This window comes from Scyliorhinus torazame, chromosome 24 (assembly GCF_047496885.1).
Source record: "Scyliorhinus torazame isolate Kashiwa2021f chromosome 24, sScyTor2.1, whole genome shotgun sequence".
Classification (NCBI taxonomy): domain Eukaryota; kingdom Metazoa; phylum Chordata; class Chondrichthyes; order Carcharhiniformes; family Scyliorhinidae; genus Scyliorhinus; species Scyliorhinus torazame.
This window is the reverse complement of record NC_092730.1, coordinates 36,025,332-36,036,659: the sequence shown is the minus strand read 5'-3', so window position 1 is coordinate 36,036,659 and position 11,328 is coordinate 36,025,332. Positions and strand designations below refer to the sequence as shown.

Genomic DNA, 11,328 nt, shown 5'->3' with positions numbered 1-11,328 from the left:
CACTCGGTCTGCGCAGGTCTCTTTCTGTGTTGTAAGATTCTTCGATTCCATTACTTTAATTTTGACCGAGACTGGGAAGTTATGTACTGGTCCATTCAAACAACATGAATTTATCGCATATTTCCTTTGCAACTGATATTGTGACACAAAAGTAGAACAGTGCGTTATGGAAGGTGAGATTTTCGTGCAGCTCAAGGCGTTGCCCCAAATCTCATGGTCTTTTTCCATGTTAATTCTACCCTTCCCAGATAAAGACTGGGACACCGTTCATTGCATTACTGGAATACCTGGAGTGCATTTTACAATGCTTTCTACAAGCGAGCGGTCAGCTGCAATGGCCGAGTGGTTGAGGCGTTGGACTCGAAATCCAATGGGGTTTCCCCGCGTAGGTTCGCACCCTACTCGCAGCGGCTATGATCCGAAATCTTTACTCCGTTTGGAGCAATCTGTTTGCAGAACACGATGTCAGTCTAAGTATCAATTTGAAGTTCTTGTTCATTCAATGTATTCGGATTAAATGTCTGTGTCATGACAGAAGAACCTTCCTTTTTCTCATTCTGCTTTCGCTCTGAATTTTCTTATTTGTCAGGATAGCTTCACAACCTCAGCAACGTTCATATTAACTTCACCGGGCACCAGAATTGTGAAAATCGATGATAACAAAGCTTCAAATTTATTTTTGCCTGTCATTTGTTAGATCTTTTTGTTCTCTTATTTTGAAATTAACCAGCTCGCATAAATTTCTAAATAAATCGGCGCAACAATAGCCGGTAATCGAACGCTGGTTAACCACCGGGAACACCGCGGTGCTCCCCACTATGCCGGTTCAGGCGATGGACTAGAAATCCATTGGGCTTTCCCCGCGGAGGTTCGAATCCTGATGACAACGTGTCTTCCTTTACTCATGCAATTTACAAATTCACGCAAGTTTCGTTGTCATAAGTTATGCCTTACATGGAAAGCTGTGAGGTGGTGTAAAACACAAAAATGTCAAAGGAACTTTCGTGAAAATGTGTCGAACGGCAAGACTTCTCTGCCGTTCTTAATGGCCGCTGGTCTCGCCGACAATTGAGCAAAATGTCTGGATATCATTTTATTGTTCAAATCAAAGGCTAATGGATGAATAGAACGAGGTGCGAGCAGGCAGTGGGACCTTGGTACTGCACCGGCTACCTTTCACACTTCAACCATCTGCAGCTTAGTTGGAATGGGCCATGTTTACTCGGCCTTTACTTTCCAGACATTAGGTGGAGTTATGGGCAGGGCATGGACAGGGTATGAAATGAAATATGAAATATGAAAATCGCTGATTGTCACAAGTAGGCTTCAAATGGAGTTACTGTGAAAAACCCCTAGTCGCCACATTCCGGCGCCTGTTCGGGGAGGCTGGTATTGGAACGGTATGATGCTCGTTCGGAGGGTCGGTGCAGACTTAATGGACCGAATAGCCCCACTCTGCCCGCTAGGGAATCGATGTTTCAATTAATTACAGCAGCTCATTGGAGAGATTTGCCCGGACAATGGACTGGAGGAATGAATGTCGCCTCTGATATGACAGCCTGGAAGTTGAGAACGAGAAACTAGAAATCGGATATTTCCACTGACGGTGAATGACTCCGAAACAAGGGTCTCCAATCCCTTTGCTCCTCCAAGGTCTATCGTTTCTCACCATCTGCAAAGTACACCAATTTCCCACTGGTCCTGCAATGTAAGGCTGTTGTGTAACCCCGCACATCTTTACTGACTGCCTCTGCGTCTACTATTCATTGCATTTCCAGCCTGTATTCTTCTGGCACATATCAGTTTATTTCGTTCTAGCCGAGGAATTCACATATTCCTTTTCCATATCTCCGCAAATCTAAATTGCAGAATGGATGCGACAAATGACAGAAGAATATAAATTTTTCGAGTTCCTCCCGCTGAAGAACGCACTCCGATGACATCTTCAACGTAGCTGTTGCAGGTATTGGATAATATCAAGCTCGAAATAAAACAATATTTATGATTACTATTGCGACGTTTGCATTTGAATTTTATGTGTAGGAGCATGATAGTGCGTTGAATAATAGAATAATTGTGTATTTATTTCTGTTATCTCTCAATCTGTTTGTGTTGAGCTGCTTTGTGTATCAATGTGTTTTGACCTGATTGAAAACTGAAGGAAAGATGTTGCCTTTTCTTTTCCTGTCTTTTCTGTGACTCTGTTCCAATTATGGCAATCAATAAGTTTGCCCACCTTTCTTTTGATATCTATGTTCTAATGCTCAGAGTCGCCAGGTATCAAATGATACCACCACAAGGTTCAACCGGCTATTGATCAAAGAGCCAAACACCAGTTAGTTAGTTCAAGGTCAAGGGTACTTTATTTACACACAATTAGTCATGCAACATAAACACTGCTAGTTAACTACACCTATCGACTAAGACAACCTGTACTGAACTTCAGGCACCCGGCTTAGGTCAGAGGGACAGTGGCTGCTGTCCGATTCTGGAACACTCGAGTCTGGAGAAATAAGTGCTGCTCAGCTCGGCTCATCCGTCTGGTAGCGAGCGTTGAACTTGCACTTACTTCTGGTGTTGCTGCACTTGGAAATGGTCGTGGCCGGGGCGCCAGGTCCAAGAGAGGACGAATATCTGACAAACTCTTATACTTATACTTGGGGGGGCTTCGTGTTCTTTTGGCGGTCCTTTAGTTTGGACCCCACTAATTGGGTGATCCCTGATCACTCTGTTCGATTACTAACCAATAAGTTGGCGGGGACCTGGATGGCTGGCCGTGTTCCAAACGGTCACTGACCCGGTTGCTTACGCTTCCCCTGAACAGGGAGTGGCGCTGAAATGTCTGGGACTGTACCGGTTGCTCGAGTACCAGTCCTTTGTTTTGGAGAAGATGGGCCATCAAATGCTAATCGGCCGCATCAAAATGCTAATTGGTCGGAGTTTCGATAACGTCTGGATTTCTTGCTTGCAAATATACATCTCAGGCTCTGAGCCTGCCTGAGCCTTGCCTTGTCCGTTTTACCCGCAAAGCCTTTGCGAGTTTCTCTGTCCCTAGTTGTAAGTGGCCATCCCAGATGGCTACACTCCGTCCTCTTGATCCTCATCGCGAAGCGTGAAGGATCACAATACTGGGTCTTCTCCTGTTCTCTGAAATGCCGGGTACCCTCAATCAAGGACAGATTCTACCCTACTCTGTGCCACGGGTCGAAAGCATTTACCTAAATCTCCCTGATACAACACGTACCTAAATATTCCTAAGGGGCCTTTTAACATTCAATCCTATATTCCATTCTCCTTATAAATAATATAAAAGGAGAACCTCTAACTGTGTCTCAGTAAACTACCCTCATGCTGCTACTTAACAATCAAAGAACTTATCTTGCAGCACAAAAATCCAATAGCAGTATCACATTTCTTCATATCACTAACATTCATATACAGAAAATTAACTTTATTAACGGAGCAACAACTGCGGAATTTATGAAATAAAAAAGTTCAGAAAGAGTGTGGGGTTTGCTGGAGTCCGAGGATAGGGACTCTAAAGGTGTATACTGGAGGGCGGGAGGCTCTCCTTCTCCATTTCCGCAATCTGATTGTCTGAGTGACTCTGCAGAATCTGGCTATCACTAGTAAGGCTTCTACTGTTTTTGACAGGGAGTACCATTTAATCAGATTCTCACACCATGTGGGGGTATGGGTGGCTGGGTCTATGTGTGATGTCGTGTCCAGGCTGGGGTTGTTGTGTTGGGTAGTCGTGTTCGGGGCCTCTGTGGTGAGGGAGGTAGAGGTAGGTAACTCGCGCAACTGTATTGTTCCAGCTACGGTCATGATGCAGATCATCAGGGTCGTCTTCATCTTGTTCAGACTTTTCTCCGTCTGTAGGTATCTTCGTATCTTCTTCGGGGAGCAAGCAAAATGTCTGTTATTATCTTGTTGCTTAACATCTCGTTTGTCTGTCTGTTTCTCCTTAACGTCAATTTCCCGTTAGAATTGTCACCCTATCTGACTCCCTCATTTTATTTGTATACCAACTATTTGCGGAGACAAGACATCCGAAAAACAAATTCTGTCACAGTGCGAGCAGTCTCGCAGCTGGTGTTTGATGGGCTGAGTGGACGAACAATTTCTCCGTCCTCTGCAAACTCGTTTTTCCAACGAAGTGATTCTGACATGTAAATAGTAGGTGGGGGATAACAACCTAAGGGTTGCCTGAAAGGGGCAAAGTTGTGGCAAAATGCATTCTTTAAACCACAGGAATGAAAAAGAACAGCAAAGAGATTCGAAAATAATTCTCCGAATGGAGTGCGTATGATCCGCGGCAGGGCAAGAATGGGTGGAATCCCCGGGTAGGGTGGTGACCAGTGCCTTTACACCACTCCCCGATCTTGGCTGACCAAATGTATAAGGGGTCCTCAGGCAGGGCGTCGATAAATGCCGTTACTCCACTGCCTGAGTGACCTTCCAAGAGCTGTACGAATTTGGAAATTTGTTTTCTTAACTGCCATGTGGCGTCAGAAGAGTAGTTATTACTGTATCAGGAAAGTATTCGTGAGGCTGACACAAAATCGTACAAGAGAGAATATACAACATTTAAAAACAAAGTAAAGAACAAAAGCGGGCGGGTTCCATCAGAGTATAGGACACCGTAAATCTCAATCGGTTCCTGTCTCCCATCATCTGGACACCTCAAGGTTCCATTCTGAAAAGGGTTTCAAAGGGGTTACCATGGTGGGAGGCAGACATGGAGTCATCAGCATCTCCCAGGTGCCAAACTCGCGTGTAGAGTTTCCGTGCTAACACGTTTGTCGATGTGGGGTCCATTTCATCATTCCGTGTCAGACGACAGGAATGATCGCTTTGCCAGTGTTTTATGTTCCATATGGCGGTCTGGGCAAGGGGGTTGTCCCTATCGGCGGGTGGTGTGTCAGTTTCCGGTGTGGGCAAATAAATCGTCACGAAGGGGATGAATGTATCCTGATCGGTGTCTCTGGGGCTGCAAAGACTGGGGTCTGGCCTGTGTGTCCATTGTTCGGTTTTCTCATGGGCTTCAGTTGTGCTGTCGCTGTCAGCAGAATCAAGCGTCAGGGTGAAATTTGATTCTAGGCGCCGGGTCAAGGTTGTGTGTGTGGACGTGCTGCTGCTGCTGGGGGAGGGGGGATTGGGTTGTCAGTGGGCGGGTCTTCATTGTCTGCCATCGCCGACGAGAGGTGGTGCGAGTGGCTGCACTGGGTTCCATAAACCTTAAGCTGATTTTCATGGAACCATCCTGATTTTCCGTTCGGATACGTGATTTCATAAACTGGGGGGCTTACTTTCTCCGAGGTTGAATAGGGACTTGCAAATTTAGGGGAGAGGAATGAGCTGTGGTTGTATAAGGTGACCATTACTTGCTGTCCGACTGTATACTCTGTCGGGTGTACCGTCTTATCAAAGCAGGCTTTACTCTGCTTTCATTTTGCACCTAGTCGAACAGCTGCAGTGACTTGTGCTGCTTTAATATTTTCTACCATGTGCTGGACTGCTTTCTCATGGGTCAGGGTGGGACTGCGGGGCTGGCCAAATCAAGTCCAAATAAATACTCGGTACACTTCATGGGTCGTCCGGTTATGAGAGTATATGTGGACGTGCGATTTTCTCAGGGTATATCCTGTTGAACTCGACACTGTGTTCCTAACAAACATCAGTGCGAATGGGAGAACTGTGTGCCATGTCGTGTTGTGCTGCTGCACCGTTTTCTTAAGTGTTGCCTTTAGTGTTCGATTCATGTGTTCCACAATGCCGCTGGACTGCGGGTGATAGGCAATGTGGAACTTTTGCTTTATACCAAAAATGGGCATAACGTTTTTCATAACCCTGCCTGTAAAGTACGAACCTTGGTCCGACACAGTACTACAGGGGAGTCCCCATCTGGTGACAATTTGCTCGGTTAGGATCTTTGCCGTGGGCTTGGCTGTATTTGTTCTCGAGGGGAAATTTTCGACACATTTCGTAAATGTATCGCGTACAACCAACACATATTTGTATCCATTTCTGCAGGGTGGGGGGGGGGGTGGAGGGAACCAATATAATCTAGCTGAAGGTTTGTCCACGGGCCATTCACAGGGCGGGTGTGTCGTAGCTGGGCTTTTTTCGCATATCTATCCGGGCTGTTCTGTGCATAAATCAAGCAATTTTCAACGTAATGGGATACGTCGGTTTTAAAATCAGGCCACCAGCAGAGAGGTCTGAGGTGGGCAAGGGTGGATTCAATTCCTTGGTGTCCATATCCGTCATGGAAATAACAAAATATTTGGTTCCTGTCCTGGGTGGGGACTACATAAATGCCATCTTTTAAAACGATTCCATCATGAATCGTTAAACAATTCCTAACATTTTCGCAGGGAGCTGAGAAGTTTCCTTTTAAAATTCCCTTCAATGTCTCGTCTTCCTTCTGGGCCTGGGTTAAGTCTTGGATGTTGGTCTGTGAGACCTGAACTGCGTGTACTGGGGCAGTCTCGGGAAGTTGCCAAAAGTGGCCATGTCGTGAGCCTGCCTTCGCTTGGGCATCAGCTTTCATGTTGCCGGGTGGGGAGGAACGATGGTGACTTCTTACTTTTACCGCACCATATTTTCTGCCTCTCGCATTCTGAAGGATATATTTGATCAATGGGGCTGAGGGTAGAGGTTTTCCGTTGGCGGAAATTAATCCTTTAGACTCCCACAGGGATAGGAATTCTGTTAGGCTGTTGCAGACATGCAAACTGTCTGAATATATGTCTGCTGGGGTCGGGAACGAATCGGGGTGCTGGACAATGTAAGCGATGGCTGCTAACTCGGCTGCCTGCGAACCTAAGTGTCCAGGCAACTTTAAAGCAATTTCTTCTGAAGCGCGTCCCTGCGCACCCTCGACATAAATACCACATCCTGTGATCCTTTTTCCACCAAGGACTGTGGAGGAGCCATCTACATAGATTCTCAATGCTTTGTCTGTGTTCGTCTATCGTCGGATGCCTGTCTTTTTTGGTACTGACTTGGGAACAAAGAGGCCTGTACTGTGCTTGGGGGCTATGATCTCGCACTCATGTCGGGTTCCTGCATCGTGCAAATGGTCGGCCAGAAACATGTGCGTTTTTGTCCGTTTGACCGTAATGTCGCTTCCTTGTACGAGTAGGATCCATCGTGCTGTTTGAATGTCGCTTATTGTGCCGTCTTTTAGTCTGCGTCCAGTAAAAGCTGTGTCGGGGTATGCTCGGTCAAAATGGTTACTGGGTTGAGTCCGATTATGTACGAGAAGCACTGTACTGCCCAGAAAACTGCTAACAGCTTTCGCAGGCTGAAAATCCCTGCTCGACTGCATCTAAAACACGCGAGGCATAGGATATGGGTCCGAAACGATCGTGCCTTTCCTGCAGGAGTACGACCGAAAGGGTTCGGTCGGTGGTCGCTACCTCTATCGCATATGGGGAGTGTGGATCTGGGGCTTGCAAGGCGGGGATTGTGCTCAGGGCGCGATTTAAAACATTCATGGCATCCGTGTGCTGTGGAAGCCATTTCCATGGGGCCTGTTTCTTTCTGAGCTCGGAAAGTGGGGCTGCTTTTGCGGCGAATCCGTCTATGGGGTTTCTACAAGATCCAACCACTCCTAAAAATGACCGGAGTGCTGTAACATTCTGGGGCAAAGGCAAATTTAGAATGGAATCTATGCGTTTGTATTCTATTTTACTCTTCCCATGCGTGATGACCGTACCTACATTTGTGAAATTTCCATGGAGGATTTGGGCTTTCTTGGGGTTAATTTTGCATTCAATTGTTGTGAGTAGTCCTAATAATTCTGAAAGAAGCAAGATGTGCGTTTCCTTGGTGTCCGTCTGTCGGAGCAAGTCATCCACATACTGAACAAGGCATTCAGGGCGGGAAAATTTAGATAAGCCATTCGCCAATTGTCTGTGAAAAGTGGAGAAGTTGTGGAAGGCACGTCCACGTGTACTGCTGTCCCTGGAACGTGAACGCAAATTTATACTGGCAACCTTTGTCCACTGGTATGGACCAAAAACCATTGCTAATATCCAATACCGTGAAAACTTTCGACTGGAGTCCCTGTTTTAACATGGTCTCGGAGCTCGTGGCAACAGTTGGGGCTGCTAGGGGAGTCACTTTGTTCAATTCCCTGGAGTCGATGGTCAGTCGCCATGAACCGTCTGGTTTTCTGACTGGCCAAAGCGGGGCATTGTTCGTCGATGCTACTGGTCGAATCACTCCTTGATTTAATAAGCTTTAATAAGCAATTACCTTGACTATCTCTCCCTCGGCTTGCTGTGGGAAGCCATACTGTTTCTGGGGCTTAGGATTGGGACCTGTAATGTTAACCACTCTTGGGAATTTGCCGCAGTCGTGCTTGTGCTGGGCAAACGCTGCTTTATGTCTCTTCAAGACCTCTCTAACCGCTTTGCCTGTGGTAATGGTTTGTGCATCAAACCAGTACTCTCCTAATGAGCTGCGTCAATGGGCATAATCTACTACTGTGAGCCTGGCGGGGCACGCGCTGCTCTAGCCATTTCCCATATACATCTGTTGACTGGGTCCAATGAAAGGTTGGTGCACTCATGAAATCTATGCCTAGGATGTGTTCTGCTGTCTGGGGTAAATCTACAAAAATGACCAAGTGTTTTGTTTTAATATTGCCAATCTTTACATCCACAGGGGCTGTGATGTGTCCGTGCTGGAGTTGACCTGTAAAGCGATGAAGGGTAATGGTGTCCGTAGTGGGCCATATCTCTCTTTGGTACATGGTGGAGGAGTTTACCGTGGTTCAGGACCCTCCTGTATCCCAAAGGAACTCTACGGGGCGTCCCCGGACGGTGCATGCAACTACCGGTCTTCCTGAGTTATCCTAAAGTGTATCATGGACCCAGGTTGCGGAGCGCGAAGACCGTCAGTCGGTGCCATTCATGGCCGAATTATCTGGTCGGGTGCTAACACTGTGGATGGGTCTGGCATTGTTTCTGGGCGGGGGGGGGGGGCGGGGGGGGGAAGGGGGGGTGCTTATTCCTTTGCTGCTTCGGGCGGTATTGCATTCTCGGGCATAATGTCCTTCGTGTCCACAATTATAACATTCCTATGCTTTAGCATGCTGCGCGCTTCTTCTACCTTAATTTACCCATGCGGGGTCTTGGTGTGCCCTTACTGGGTTCATTGTGGCGCCCACTCTCTCCTGCTCTGTCGTTCTCTGTACAGATTGTTCCCAAGCTCTCGATCAGCGTTTCCGACCCCACACTTCATTGTGTGCCGGGTCTGAGGAGTCGTAACTGGCACATCTTCTGTCCTGCTCTGTGGCATGGGATACTAGTGTATGGGTCCATTTGACCGTATCGTCTGCTGATAAACGGGCGCGGGCTAACTCACCAAATACAGCAGTAAAGTGAACCCAAAGGTGTTCAGCAAAAGCTGTTGCATGCTCTCCCTTTTTCTGTCTGCGCCGGTTGAGTCCTTCTACACATCTCCTCTATTATAGTCAATGGCGTCTAAAATGGCTCTTTTCATGCCTTGGAGGCAGCCACCTCCTACCGTTTGTGAGTTGGGAAGGGCTGAACTAACTGACGGGTCGAGGCACATAACTATGAGCGTTACCTCCTCCTTCTCATCTAAACTGTACATGAGTGTCTGTTGCTTCACTCGTTCGAAAAGGTGGTGTATGTCTGATGTGCGGTGGAAAGTCTCAATCTTATCGTCGGCATCTCTTAACTGGGTGATGGTTAATGGGGTTGTATAAAGAAAATCGGGTTGGTCTTCCGTGCTGACCCTGCGCTGCATGGTGATGTGGTTCATTGTGTTGGGTGCTGCCTGTGCAGTCGGTGGTGCGGGTGCTTTTCTTTTCGGAGCCTGGGGGGGGCGGGAGGGGGGGCTCTATTTTGATTTTCGATCTCACTCATGTACTGTTGGGCCGTTTCACTGAGTTCCTGCCAATCAGGGCCGTCTTCCTCATCTAGCTGTGGGCCAAAGGTGTCTCTGAACCCATTTTGAACAGATAGCAGGGATTGCAATTTTGCAATTTGCTGCCTGCACTTGGCATGCCCCACCAAACTCTGCCTCTGTCCCGTGGTGGAACTATGGAGTGCTCGGAGGGCTGCCTACAAATCATAGCACTGTTTCCTCAATTGTTCTAACTGGTTCGCTGTTTCTTCTCTTGCCATCACATCACGTTGCGTGTCCTGGTAGGCCTTATCATAGTGAATTTGGAAGCTGCTACGGTGGGCGAGACAGGATTGGTGTGTCTTTTTGACATCATCCATCTCCTTGTCCTTCGCCGCTAGCTGGTACCGCAGCTGCACATTTAATCTCTCGCTTGCACTAATATCTCCCGATCGACATCTCTCCTTCTCCTCAAGCTGCTTACGGAGTGCCCTCATGACCTCCTCCGTGACACGCAATTGCCAGACAGGACACGATTGCCATCGGCTTACGAGCCTTACTTAAACTTTTCTTGTGGATCTCTGTCAGGCTGTCCCACCAAGTCTGTCCTATGCTGCCAGGAACACTTGCCTCATTTGCGCAAATTTCCGACCATTGGGACCATCCTTTCCCCTTTAGGTATCTCCTAAGCTCTTCTTCCCATACGGGACACTGTTCTGATCTGTTGCTCGCTGCACCCTCGGGTGCCTGTGGATGCATAGCGCATTCCATTGCCTTCATGGCAATCCCAACAATTACTTCTGTCTCTACCGGAAATTTGGAACAAGGGGGAATAAAGCGGTGATGCCAATACGGGTAAGGCTCAAGCTATTTTCCGGTTTACGCAACTCCCGAGAGTTTCACGCAAGAAAACCTATCGAGTTTACCTTATATCACTTACTTAGTACGCATGCAGATTACACACTCCTGAATTTTGGAGGTTTGATCGATATTGGTTTCGCTTGTGGTTTCTTTTACATTGAAAATTTGGATTTCTAATTCTAACACTTTTGTGGGTTCTCTCGGAGTGACACGGTCACGTTTGGGTCAATTCCCGTCAGGTTTCGCCAATGACTGTTGCCTTTTATTCCCCTGTCTTTTTCTGTGGCTCTGTTCCAATTATGGCAATCAGTTAGTTTGCCCTCCTTTCTTTTGATATCTATGTTCTAATGCTCAGAGTCGCCAGGTATCAAATGATACCACCACAAGGTTCAACCGACTATTGATCAAAGAGCCAAACACGAGTCAGTTCATTCAAAGTCAAGGATACTTTATTTACACACAATTAGTCATGCAATATAAACACTACTAGTTAACTACACCTGTAATTAACTTCAGGCACCCGGCTTTGGCCAGAGGAACAGTGGCCGCTGTCCGACTCTGGATCTATCGAGTCTGGAG

General features: G+C 47.2%; 1 non-coding gene across 1 annotated transcript; it reads left to right on the top strand.

The window, feature by feature from the left end:
* Positions 1-328: 328 nt before the first annotated feature.
* trnas-cga (transfer RNA serine (anticodon CGA)) lies at positions 329-410 on the top strand. The gene has a single exon. It is a non-coding gene; the product is annotated as a tRNA-Ser (tRNA).
* Positions 411-11,328: the final 10,918 nt, after the last annotated feature.